This window comes from Priapulus caudatus, unplaced genomic scaffold, assembly GCF_000485595.1.
Source record: "Priapulus caudatus unplaced genomic scaffold, Priapulus_caudatus-5.0.1 Scaffold2427, whole genome shotgun sequence".
NCBI classification, from domain to species: domain Eukaryota; kingdom Metazoa; phylum Priapulida; class Priapulimorpha; order Priapulimorphida; family Priapulidae; genus Priapulus; species Priapulus caudatus.
In genome coordinates, this window is record NW_014579488.1 from 2,820 (window position 1) to 15,319 (window position 12,500).

The following is a 12,500-nucleotide window of genomic DNA, read 5'->3' on the forward strand; positions in this document are numbered from 1 at the left end:
TCGTCAAAATAACACGGGGAAAGTTTATTAATTCGACTAATACTGCAACATGGTTTCAGCATTTTACCGTTGTACGCTCTCCTTCTTTATATGCTCTTGATATCATCCATGTTTGCTGTTATCCTAGAATCATTTCTATATGCAAAATAAATGGAATTGGCAATTTAATTTGAGACATGCATGAAATTGTTCATAAACTACTATTATATACATCAGTATAGGCCAAACAATATAGACACTGTGTTTGGGATCTCCCTAAATACCCTGAGAAAATATGCCAGTCCTAAACTTTACCTTGCAATTTTTTTTCTCTTGTAAAAAAAATAGTTATTATTTTTCTGATTTGAGCAGCCAGAAATCCAATTTAGAATTTCAATGGAAACGTTTTGCTCTTATTGTTTTACGTTTACTTTCACATAAGTAACGTAAGAAGCTGTCCTTATCTATAGTAATTACTTTGACCTAAAAAGTGTTAACACATGTACTAAGAGTAAATTTTCATTAAAAATACTAAATAATATAAAAAAAAGTATTGTTCCTACTCCTACTTCCAGGTATTTTATACTCCAGAGATATACATTAAGGGGTATTAGAATAGAATAGAAATAGAATCAAAATAGAAATCGTGTCACAAACTGATATGCTCACTATACAGCTCATAATATTCTACAACATGTGATACACAGATTACTGTAAAAAAATGAAGCTGCTGAAAAGAACCTTAGTATCTCTATAACAGAAGGTATAATCATGTAAAATAACGTGCGACCACTGAACTGTTTTTCTTGTCGATTCATAACACTATGACAAATAATATGTAAAGTACTCAGTAGGCCGAGTTACATAAACAGCAGCAATCAGAAATACCTGCACAAGCTTGCCTAATGTTTACAATGTTTTGCTTAATAGAACTGTGCTCTGCTGCCTGAGTGCTTCTCTATGGTTTTAAATGGTTTTGTTTTTAACAACAAATCATTCTAAATATACAATATGGTGCAGTCTACACTATTAAAGGTGTTAATATTACGAATTGTTTACAACTTATTTGCTGTGAATGGAGTGAAAGACATCTGCCAGGTTCTGACATTGGCTCTGAATGTATGCAGAAATACATCTCATGGTAATAGACTTTGTATCTAGACTTTAGCAAACAGGGTTACCATGAATTATTATTTTAAGTTGTTTGAAAAACAAAGTTCAATTTCTGGTGGAATTTCAGTTTTGCTCGTTCCCTGTATCTGATACTCTTTTTTATTAAAAAAAATCATTTCAGAACATGATGTGTTGTAATGATATTACTACGTGCTTACAAGCTAACGTGCTGACATGCACCGGAAAGTTAATTGAAAATAAATCAAAATCTAATACGAACACGCATAAAAATTGGAGAAAATTAGAAAACTAAACCTTCCAATCCCACGTAACACAAAAACTTATTGCAGGTACGTGGACACACAACTACTCACAGCTTGCACTCCCTCCTCAGATAATATAATGTAGAAATAGCAGATCAATGGTCTCATATTTTCACGTGGGCATTCATACCGCTAGCTCCTTACTCAACAGTGAGTTCAAATAGCTCCAGCTCATCAAACTCTGCATTGAGTTTCTCGTAGTCCTGTTCAACACTGACCTAAAACAAATTAAAGAAGACATTACTGTATGGCACAGGTATTGTTTGATGACGCTGACTACGTTGAATGAAGCGTCTGTTAATACTCGGGATGCACCAGATATCATCTGGAATGTTGAAGTTCTGGGGCCAGAATCAGAACCGGCTGGAAATTAAAAAAGGAACTTTAACTGGACATAAACATGCCAGTTTTGGTATTATATCATGCACAATTACTTCACTCGAATGAACTAGCATTAGCAGGCATGTCACTCAGGGGTGTAGGGCAATGCAGTTCTAATTACAGGATGGTTGGTAGGTGTCTGCTGCTTTCGGTACAGGAGAAATTCTACCTAATGAGGGTGATTTAATAGATTGCATAGGAACAGATTACAGTTAGGCAGGAAGCACAATGCTAAAATTATAATTGCCTGCCAGTAAGACTTTTCTTGTAACAATGAAAGTGTCAATGACACTGTAGCTCACCACAAAAAGGACACAAATGAGTGAGTAAGAAGAAGTCAGTTTTAATTGAGCAACCATCGACGTACATTATAGAAACGATTGCCATCTGTATATCGCAATAATAATTTATAAACGAAAATGAATCACAATTTGTGACCGTAGATGGCGTTATACCCGCTTTGTAGCGATGGCGCTTGAAATAAATAGGTTATGCTGCGTTCCGACATGTTTTGTAAATCTTTACTCTAATATAGACAGTTTAACGGCAGAGTGGAGAGGAAATACCAATTTTGCATTAAAGATATTGTCAATGAAATCTTGTAAAACGAACCAGACGAGTGTGACACCACAGACTGTTTGTGTTTATATAATATGCTATATAATTGCCAAACCCTACCTAATTTGCATAATTTTTTTTAAATATCAAAACCCCTAGCCCTTATTCATTCACATACCAAAAACGAGCAAAATCCGTTGAACCTGAACTGACTAATGGCAATTCCCATCTCCATACCAGCGACTATATAATCTGTTACTCTTGGCACTGACCACTCTAAAAACCATTGCTGCATATATTGCCGTGTGTTTGTTGAGCACGAATGTGAAAGAGAGGACTCGTAGATTCACGAGGTAAGCTGTTACAAAATATGGAACTTTTAGTCCCATGGCAAATATATAAGGAGATGAATATTTCTTGAATTCATATCCAGTCCGATCTACGTCTTGCACCACTTTTATTTATACAGTGTCTTCGTTTAAAATAGTTTCTATTAATTTTACTTGACCTGCCACCTTGTAAACCTGACTCCAAACGTTTCCGTACATCTTGGTTTACAGACAAATATATCGATCTTCACCTATAAACGAGGTGACGACGGAATGCACACAAAAAATATGCATTCTCAAGGATTGAAGATAAATGGGCATCTGTTTGTCACAGCAGTGCTGGTAAGAATTAATAATTCATAATCAGAACGATAGATTCTCGATTCAGTAGCTCGTAAACGCTTGGGTTTTGTAAAGAAATCTAATACATGCACGTGCAGTATATGTGTCCTCCTGTTTTATTTCCACTCTGATTCACAGTTAGCAACACTCGTACTGGCCGCAGTGCAGGCTTCTGCGTCAGCAAACGAGGTTAACGTAAGAGTGAAGCGGTCCTCTGGAGAACTCCTGCATCGTGCTTGCCATGTCGCATATCACCTACATGACCTTTTTCACTGCGACTGTGGTTTTTTTTCAATATGGGTAGTGCAAGACGCAAGCGAAATGTGACTAGCTATATTTGCTCGCAAGTATGTGGGTTCATATATCCCAACTGCGGTAGGTCTTGATCATTATGGGATGTTGATGATAACATCTGTAATGATGGTAACAACGTCATATAGACTATAGAGAATATTCATCCCACGCATTACGCCCACATTCACAAACACACACACACACACACACACACACACACACACACACACACACACTCACACACACACACACACGCGCGCGCGCACGCACGCACGCACGCACACACACACACACAGACACACATATATATACCCACGCTCATACACGCACACAGACATACCCTCGTGCACGCACGCACGCACGCACGCACGCACGCGCACGCACCTGCCAGGCTTGCCGAACGTTCGCTGGGCTATGGCGGGGTAAGGGTAGCGCACGTGAGCTCTGTATTCGGGCCAGCGTTCCTGCATGATGGACCAGCAGCGAGCGAGAACAACGCCCGTGTAGCAGCTCACCAACGCTGTCACGACGATCATCACAAGTCCGATCCAACCTGTGCGAGGGAGGAGGCATCAACAGCTCACAATCTCTGTTAGGATATATATATATATATAAATGTATGTATAATATCAGGAGTAGATAATAGGGATTACCTCTATGATGATTATAATTCCCTATTATCTACTCCTGATAATATATATATATATATATATAAATATATATATATATATATAATATACAAACACACACGCGCACGCACACACACGCACGCACGCACACCCAAACACAAAACACACAACACACACGTATATATATAATATATATATATAATATATGTATATACTAATATTGGCTTGTACTATATTTATATTGACAACTTAACGGCAATGTTTTATGGGCTTTCTTGCCCACACAACATGTAAATTGACTAATTCACATCATAAACTTATTACATTTATCTTTTTTAGCAGTTTATTCGTTAGCTGAATTTTTTCATTTTGTTCTCTCAATAAAAGATGTGTACCGCAAAAGAGCGAATAGTTGCGATTTTTGAGCATTTAAGAAAAAAAGTGGAAAAAATTAATGCAACGAATGTCACGATGACAAAGACATGTCGTAATTCACATGGTATACCTGTGATACGATACTCACGCTGATACTGTTACTCACCTGTGTTTGTCGATTGGCTGCCGTAATGCAGCTACCTGTCCCGCTATTCTTCACCCACGATGAACAGAAGCACGCCGTAAACAACAGATCAGGCTTCCGTTGCGGCCCGCCGTCTTGCTCGTATTCGTCATCGCCATCGTCATCGTCGTCGTCGCCCGTCATCGTCGTCGAGCAACATCCAGGAATAATGTCGGCCGTCGAACATTTCACAAGTTTCCAGGATTCTTCATCGCAGTACACAGGTTGCATTGATTTGTTCAAATTAAAATCACGCAAGCCGAGTGCTTTTGCGCATAGCATTGTATTCCGACACACACGAACGCCACACACGCGCACGCACACACACAGCACACACGCCCGCGCCACCGCAGCAACCTACGCACGCCACGGAATCACGTTGGAAGAGATAGTTAAATTTTTGCTCCGTTAGATTTGTAGGTATTCTATGGTAAATTCCAGGCATGCAATGTTAAGAAATCTCCGAAAGTAAACAAGTACGCATATAGTATTGGCGTATTGCACATAATATATTACCACGTGACGAGAATAATTGCCGCCCCCTTGGAACAATCACGTGCCGTTTCTATTCGACACGTGACGGCGAATTGGTTTACGACAAACGATCAAGATTGCTGAAGATAAATATGACGTTTCATACGAAACGTCATAAAGACTGCACATGTAACGCAACTTCTCCAGTGTAAATACACGTATCTGTTATTGATCTATATTTTGGTATTTACGATGCGTAGGGTATAATATTCTAATCATCTCTGCCGCGCCTCAGCGGGTTGTAGAGTGCACCAGGCGGATTGTATTTTCCGTCTGCCTTCAATAGACGCTACATTCTTGAGCAGATATTGTGCATAGGCATGAGTCTGGCTACACTAATGTAAACTGAAAAATCGGGAAATAGCAGCGGCTTTATCAAGTAGGTATTAGGGATAGTGATATCTCATTTCAAACTATTGCCTGAGTTTTTCTTCTGTAAATTCTAAAGTATAGTTTCAATGTAGTTACTGATCGCATTCATTTTAGAAGGAAATGGCTGGAAATTGGCCATAACTTATATACTTATACTTATATTATACTTACAAAGGCAACTCACGCCGTCTATTGCGTGAATTTTAATTTTATTGTTTTACGTTCCAGTCAGCCTGCGCTCCTCCTGCTTACTAAACATCGCGTGACAAATTTCGTATCAATCTACGCGCACGAATATCGCTGTACAATTTTTAACAAATACCATTTTATTCGGCAGATAGTCTAGCATGCACCATCATCATGTGACGCTATGCTACAGTGTACATTATAGGAAAACTCTGGCGAAGCACTCCACGCGCTTATCAAAGTGCAGTATAATGATTAATGTAGACCTACTGTTTCATGGTCGAACTGATGCTGAGTGCCCCCTTTTTCAAAATAAAAAATATAATTTTCAAGACAAACTAATTACAATTCATTTAATAAAGCATTGGACATAAGGTAACGTTGAATTATAACGTTACTTGAACTATGTGCTGTTTGCCTATGTTATGTTTCGCCAATACATACGAGAAGAGAAGCCAATCAGAGAATTATATACCATGATGTGCAATGTTGCTTTTAATCTTAGTTCACTACGCCACGAACAAGGTTTACAAGCCACTGTCGCGTCTGGAGCCCAGGGAGCCGCAGTTCCTCGAGACAGCCTCGCGCAGCCTGTTTTTATAGCGCCCCCCACCGCGCGTGGCACATGGTCACGCCACGTGCCACGCGGACAACCACCACGTCCGTTCCATCCGATCAAGGCCCTCCGTTTGCTTGGCTTCACCCGCTCGGCATTGGACGTGTTTGGCGGCTCCTAACGCAAGACCCGCTTATATCTGCCCGTGCCAGCGTCAGGAGGTGCTCCGGCCTATCCTCACAAACGCCGCACGAGCGGTAACATGGGCCGCGCTTTTCGGCTTGTTGGATGCGAATTCACGCCTGCATTAGACGGCAACTAAGCACTTGGAACTAGATTACATGGATGACTGAATCAGCTTAGTGTTCAGTCCTGCATTATCTGTCTTAATATGCGTCAATCTATAGCGCTATCCAAATATATTGCAGTCGCCTCACGTCCCGTAGAGTTAATTCCCTCAATCAGCTAGCACCCCATTATTGCGACGACTCGGCAGCCATCTTAACTGCGCAAGCCATAACTGGCGGCCCGCGTGCGGCTGTATGGATTGCCTCTTGGTTGCCAGGCGGCCAACGCTGTTCAATCAAACCTGCCGCTTCGCATCGTGTCGGGGAGGGCGCGCGGATGAGCAAACTCTCGCCCCGTAACGGGCATTCGTTACAAACTTCTCCCCCCCCTAAAAACGATGTTCACTGAAGTGGTCACTAAAGTGAACATCGATCTGCCAGCCTCCGGGGGGGGGGGACGTCGTTCGCGCCGGGTCGTCCTCTTCGCCGACGATGAACTCGTATATCGGGGGTCGCGACGAGTTCATGCCGACCCGACGACAATGGCCGGCTAATAGCGGTCGGGGTGGGTGTGCGGGGCTGCCACGGATCGCCGTCAGGAGTCTCCGGGGAGGTGTCGTCTCGTCGGTGGAGATTCGTATGTCGCGTACGCCGCGGCGGCGCCGAGTAGCTATGCCTGCCATCGCCACTCGGGCACAGGATATCGCCGGAACAGGCCGCTGCGACGCTGGCACATGAAAGCGGCAGGTTCAGGCAGGGCAGGTGCCGGATCGCAAGCAGGCGGCGCTGCGTTAGGCGGCAGGCGGCGCAGCGTCCCTGCTGGTAGTGCCTTTGCTGCGCCGCTTCCGCTGCTGCGTCGGCTGGCTTCTGGCGCAGGTTATCCTGTCATGCTGAATGCCAGCCGCAGGCGACGCCCAGGTGCAAGGCGGCGGCGTGTGTTAGAGCTTCGTCGTCTTGACCGCTGTTTTGCTGTATCCTGACAATGTCAAGTGCGTGGGCGTAATACGAGGGAACATGTTGATAGCCGGGGCCAGATATGTGACAAGCGACCTGCCCGATAATTGCCGTAATTGCCATACGGCCTGTGAAACACGTTTTCGTAGAACGCCCGATCGCGCTATAAGCCGCTGGAATAAACAGAGTTACAACAGGCACTTGTAAACGCGCCGTCTGTCGAACGTATATGCGTTTAAATGAAGCGTGTCACTGTATAGTGCGCTTTTGGACGGGACATGCTAATACGATTTCGCTACTAATTAAAGACTAGTGGGTACGGTTGCACACGCCTGCACATCGTCGGGGCCGTAAAGGCTATTCTTAGGCCGGTATTAATTAACTAATTGGCCACTTACTAGCAGTAGGTGAGTGTGCCATTCATGAAATTTTGGGATGATACGCTAATGAATATGACCGTCTAGGCGCTGGCGTCATTTACATGGACGCCGATATTTACTTTGCCCTTCAGCGCAGTCAGCGGTATCATTGCCCTGCGGTAGCCAACACTCGTCTGCTCACAGCTATGCAGTGATTGCCGTTTCTAGCCACCCTGGCTGCATGGTTTCGTTACACCTTGGGGGGTGGCAACAACCCGTCTGGCATCAAGCTATGAGTGGGTGGCGTTCTGCCACACTGGCTGCATGAGCGTTTCGTTACACCTTGCGAGGTTGGCAACAACCCGTCGCATCACAGCTTGCAGTGATTTGGGGTTCTTAGCCACACTGGCTGCATGCGTTTCGTCGTGGGGGTTCGACGAAACAAGGCCTGTCGGCCGTGCGGTGCGGGCCGCGACCACGCTCCTGACGCATTGGTCGATGGGCTTGTCGTGTGAGGCGACGAAAGGGCCTGTGCTTAACCAGCCGTCCCTGACGGCATTGGTCGTTGACACGTGCGCGTTTCGACCCGTAAGCACGAGTTCTATGCGCATCCCATATTCAAGAATGGATATGCGGCGTAGAAGATTACACACATGTACATCGCAAGCTACGTTCTTGGCTCCCCTTGCGCCCTACTACAAAGTGGCAGTTGGAGAAAGTTTGTCGACCACGGTATATAAGGCTGCCAACGTGGGGGTTTAAAAGTTTAGACGGGCGCTCTCCAGGGTCGAGGCGATATGAAACCCTTTGCGCGCCTAACCATAAAGGCATTTATTATCGCGCCTTGTGCCTACTTTAAGTGTCCTGTGGCATCGCAGCGAATGCTGGTGCAAGCGTATAGTTAGCATGATTTTATGGATTGTCAGCGCTATGACAATCTCATCACAATCTCTAGATCTCTACCATGCTTGGGTGTGAATTGCTCCGACGTCGTAGCCGAAACGTTGGCAGGGGTTGCTTTACGACCCTCGCAAGGTAATGAAGCACGATTGACCGTCGTGTTGAATATGAATATGTGTAGGTGATGTGGAATATGAACAGTTGCTCAGAACCGACTTCAGCGGCTAGTCATTCTGCCGCGTCTCTTGTGGATGGCCCACCTCTCATACAGCCAAGGCCCTCCACGGTACCACTTGCGTAAATGGGCTCGTTGAGGCCATACCGCCTGCCACGACCGATGAGTTCGGTGGCTCATGATTGGATGAGGTTTACCGATCGAGAGTCGGACATCGCGCCGCAATTGGTCCGCGTCAGATACACAAGCGAGAACTCAGCACGTCCCAACTTCGCCTGTAGAAGTTGTATGGTAATCTGGGCCCCTGCCTTCCGCGTCCGTGTAATAATGGCATGAGCCGTTAATGCGCCGTAATTGACATGTCGCCACTTAAAACAGAATGAATCTGTATGCCTTCCAATCAAATGCACGTGATTCGCCTGCGCCTAGTCGAAATCTCGTTCATCTCGTTGCGTGTCTCTCTCTCAAAAAAATGCTCCGGTTAGGCGGCTCTGTTGTTCAGTCGTTGAATTTTGGTGAGCCGTATCGCTGCAATGCTGAGAGTGAAAAGAATTTGGTCGCCTTACAGGCGAGCAGTGGAAGAATTTGCCGCCATACCGGTGCAGAGCTGAAAGAATTTCGCTATACCGGCGAGATAGTGAAGAATTTCGTCGCAAAAAGGGGCCGCTCTCATTTCGCCACAATGCTGCATTTGAAAATTTTCATTAAGCGCATGCTGCGCGAAACGGGTTATGCGACGAACGTTGGGTTAGACGATGGTAGGTAGATTATTCGATTAACAATGATATCAATTTCGCGCACGCGTCTCACACGCCCGTGCAGACGCTCGTACACAACACACACAGAGCACACGCTGCCGCACCAGCGCACGTCATGTGCGCTACCGCACCGCGGCGTTGCGGAGTTGGGTACAACCCACACACACACACACACACGCCACGGCGCCACACACGCTCACCACACGGGATGCGCACACAGGCGCTCACACGACACGCACACACAAGGCGTTATAAACGCACGCTCACACACGGGATGCACACATGGCGTCACACGCACGACACACAGGCAGTATAAACGCACGCTCACACCACGGACGCACACAGACGCTCACACGCCACGCACACACAGGCGTATAAAGTTAAACGCACGCTCACACACGGGCGCACACAGGCATTCACACGCGCACTCACATTTGCGCACACACACACACACGAACACACATACACATCGCAGCGTGGATCACTCGATTCCTCATTATAAGGAGCAGTGTGGCAGCAATTCATCAAGCTGCCTAAGCCGTCTAGGTATGTGCGAAGGTGTGCGCATAATAATGGAGCTCTCGCCAGGACGCGTAAAGTCAGAAATCGACAACAATGATGATTGACGTGGTTATAAACACAGCGACAGGTAATTAGAATAATCGAGACTTAGACGTATATCTCCTCTCTGGTTGCAATTAAGATCATCGCTTACTCTACTCGGCGGTGTTATGCGTTCGTCAGTCTCAATCGGTGGATGAAAACGTAAGAACGATGATGACACAATGCTAGCATCGCGGAAATGCTCACATACCAGAAACGACCGCTCTCACGAAACCAAATGTAACGTTGGATTTAACGTTACTATGACTATGTGTTGTTTGCTATGTTTTCTGTTTTCGCCAAATACAGTAGATAAGAGAAGCCAATCACGAGAATATATACCATGACTGATGCTTGCTATTTAATTAGTTCACTCAACAGCGGCGCTTACGAAGCACACGGTCGCGTCTGGAGTCGGGAGCGAGTTCCTCGAGACAGCTCGCGCAGCTGTTTTTATAGGCGCCCCCCACGCGCGTGGCACATGGTCACCCACGTGCCACGCGGACCAACCACCGCGTCCGTCGCATCCGCGTTCGCTTGGCTTCACCCGGCTCGCATTGGACGGTGGCGACTCCTAACGGGAAAGACCCGCTATTCTGCCATGCCAGCGTCCAGGAGGTGGCTCCGCCTAACCTCACAAACGCGTCACGAGCAGTCAACATGGCCGCCGCTTTCGGCGTTGATGGAATTCACGCCTGATTAGCGGCAACTAAGCCACTTGGACTAATTACATGGATGACTGATCAGCTAGTGTCAGTCTGCATTATTGTCTTAATATGGTCAATGCTATAGCGCTATGCCAAATATATTGCAGTCGCCTCACGTCCGTAGAGTTAATCCCTCAATCAGCTAGCACCCCATTATCGCGACACTCGGCAGCCATCTTAACTGCGGCAGCCATAACTGCGGCTGCGTGCGGCTGTATTGATTGCCTCTGGTTGCCAGGGGCAACGCTGTTCAATCAATACCTCCGCTTCGCATCGTGTCGGGGAGGGAGGGAGAGCAACTCTCGCCCCTGTAATGGCATCGTTACACATAGACTCACATATATCATGTATTAAGTCGCCGAGATCTAACCACCACAATCGCTGTCAATAGAAATTACGGAAATACGGTGAAATACTGCTTCCTTAGGCTGCTATCGTGTATTCAGAAATCTCCGTTTGTGCATTCGGCTAAACATTTCGAATAATTTATCAGTTTCGCGCCCTATCCATATACATTAGTATAGCAAGGTACTTTCCTCCGAGCATTGCTTGACATGTCATTACGAATAATTTCTGTTTCGCAACACAAATACCGGAGTTGCGCATGCCCCCGTTCGCGCCGAATATGAATATCATGTGGCGAAATTATGCATTCAAAATATTCACAGGCCACCCGACAGTAGAAAAACATCTTAAAATTCGACGACCGAATCATGTATTTGCGAATTGCAGAGCGCTTCATCGTATAGTGTGTTAGCACTACACGCACGCACTGCACGCCTAAAACGGTGCTCGCGCATGCGCAATATTTCCTAAAAGGACTAATATTTTGTGAAAATTATGCATTTAATATGAGGTAACCAAGCTTTGATTTACACGAGAAACCTGCATCAGTAGACCTCTCTTAAGAATTAGGAAGCGGTCCTCGCATGTAAGGTGTCCGCTGCATATACCAGTCGGTATACACAATTTGGCCACCGTATACTGTGTTAGAGCATGCGCGATATCTCACCAGAGGAGTTATAGGTGGGAATCGTGGAGCAATGCTGCGAGCAGTTAATATTGTAGATTGCATTTTACCATACAAACCTGCCGTGGGCCCGCCTGGCTCTAGTTTGAACGTATGATTTCGGTCGAAGAAAATTATCTTGGCAGTCAACGGCGATCGACGTCTGTGCGCCATTTTCATGTACATTAGCATAGGTGGGAATCGTGGCGCGATGCTGCGAGCAAAGTTAATATTGGAGATTCGATTTTACCATGCACATGTGCCGTCAGCCCGCCTGGCTCTAGTTTGAACGTATAAGATCGGCCAAAGCAAATTATCTTGGCAGTCAACGGCGACCGACGTCCGTGCGCTCTTTACATGAACATTAGTATATGTGAGAATCGTGGCGCGATGCTGCGAGCAGTTAATATTGCAGATTGAATTTTTTCATACACTCGTACGGTGGGTCCGTCTGGCTCCAGATTTAACGTACGATTTCCAAAAATAACCAAGGTCCTACTCGACAGTAATTGGCCATAAAAACTTCTATCTGTCATTTTCTTTTTAGATTTCCTTATTGCGCACTCCACACTAATGTAATTTTGATTATGTTC

General features: G+C 45.4%; 1 long non-coding RNA gene across 1 annotated transcript in view; it reads right to left on the reverse strand.

Annotated features, from left to right (window-relative positions):
- Window positions 1-342: 342 nt before the first annotated feature.
- Window positions 343-12,500, reverse strand: part of LOC106818675 — a 20,243-nt gene continuing 8,085 nt past the window's right edge. The window contains exon 2 of the long non-coding RNA XR_001395275.1: window positions 343-1,633. This is a non-coding gene — a long non-coding RNA (uncharacterized LOC106818675). The remainder of the gene's footprint in view (window positions 1,634-12,500) is intronic.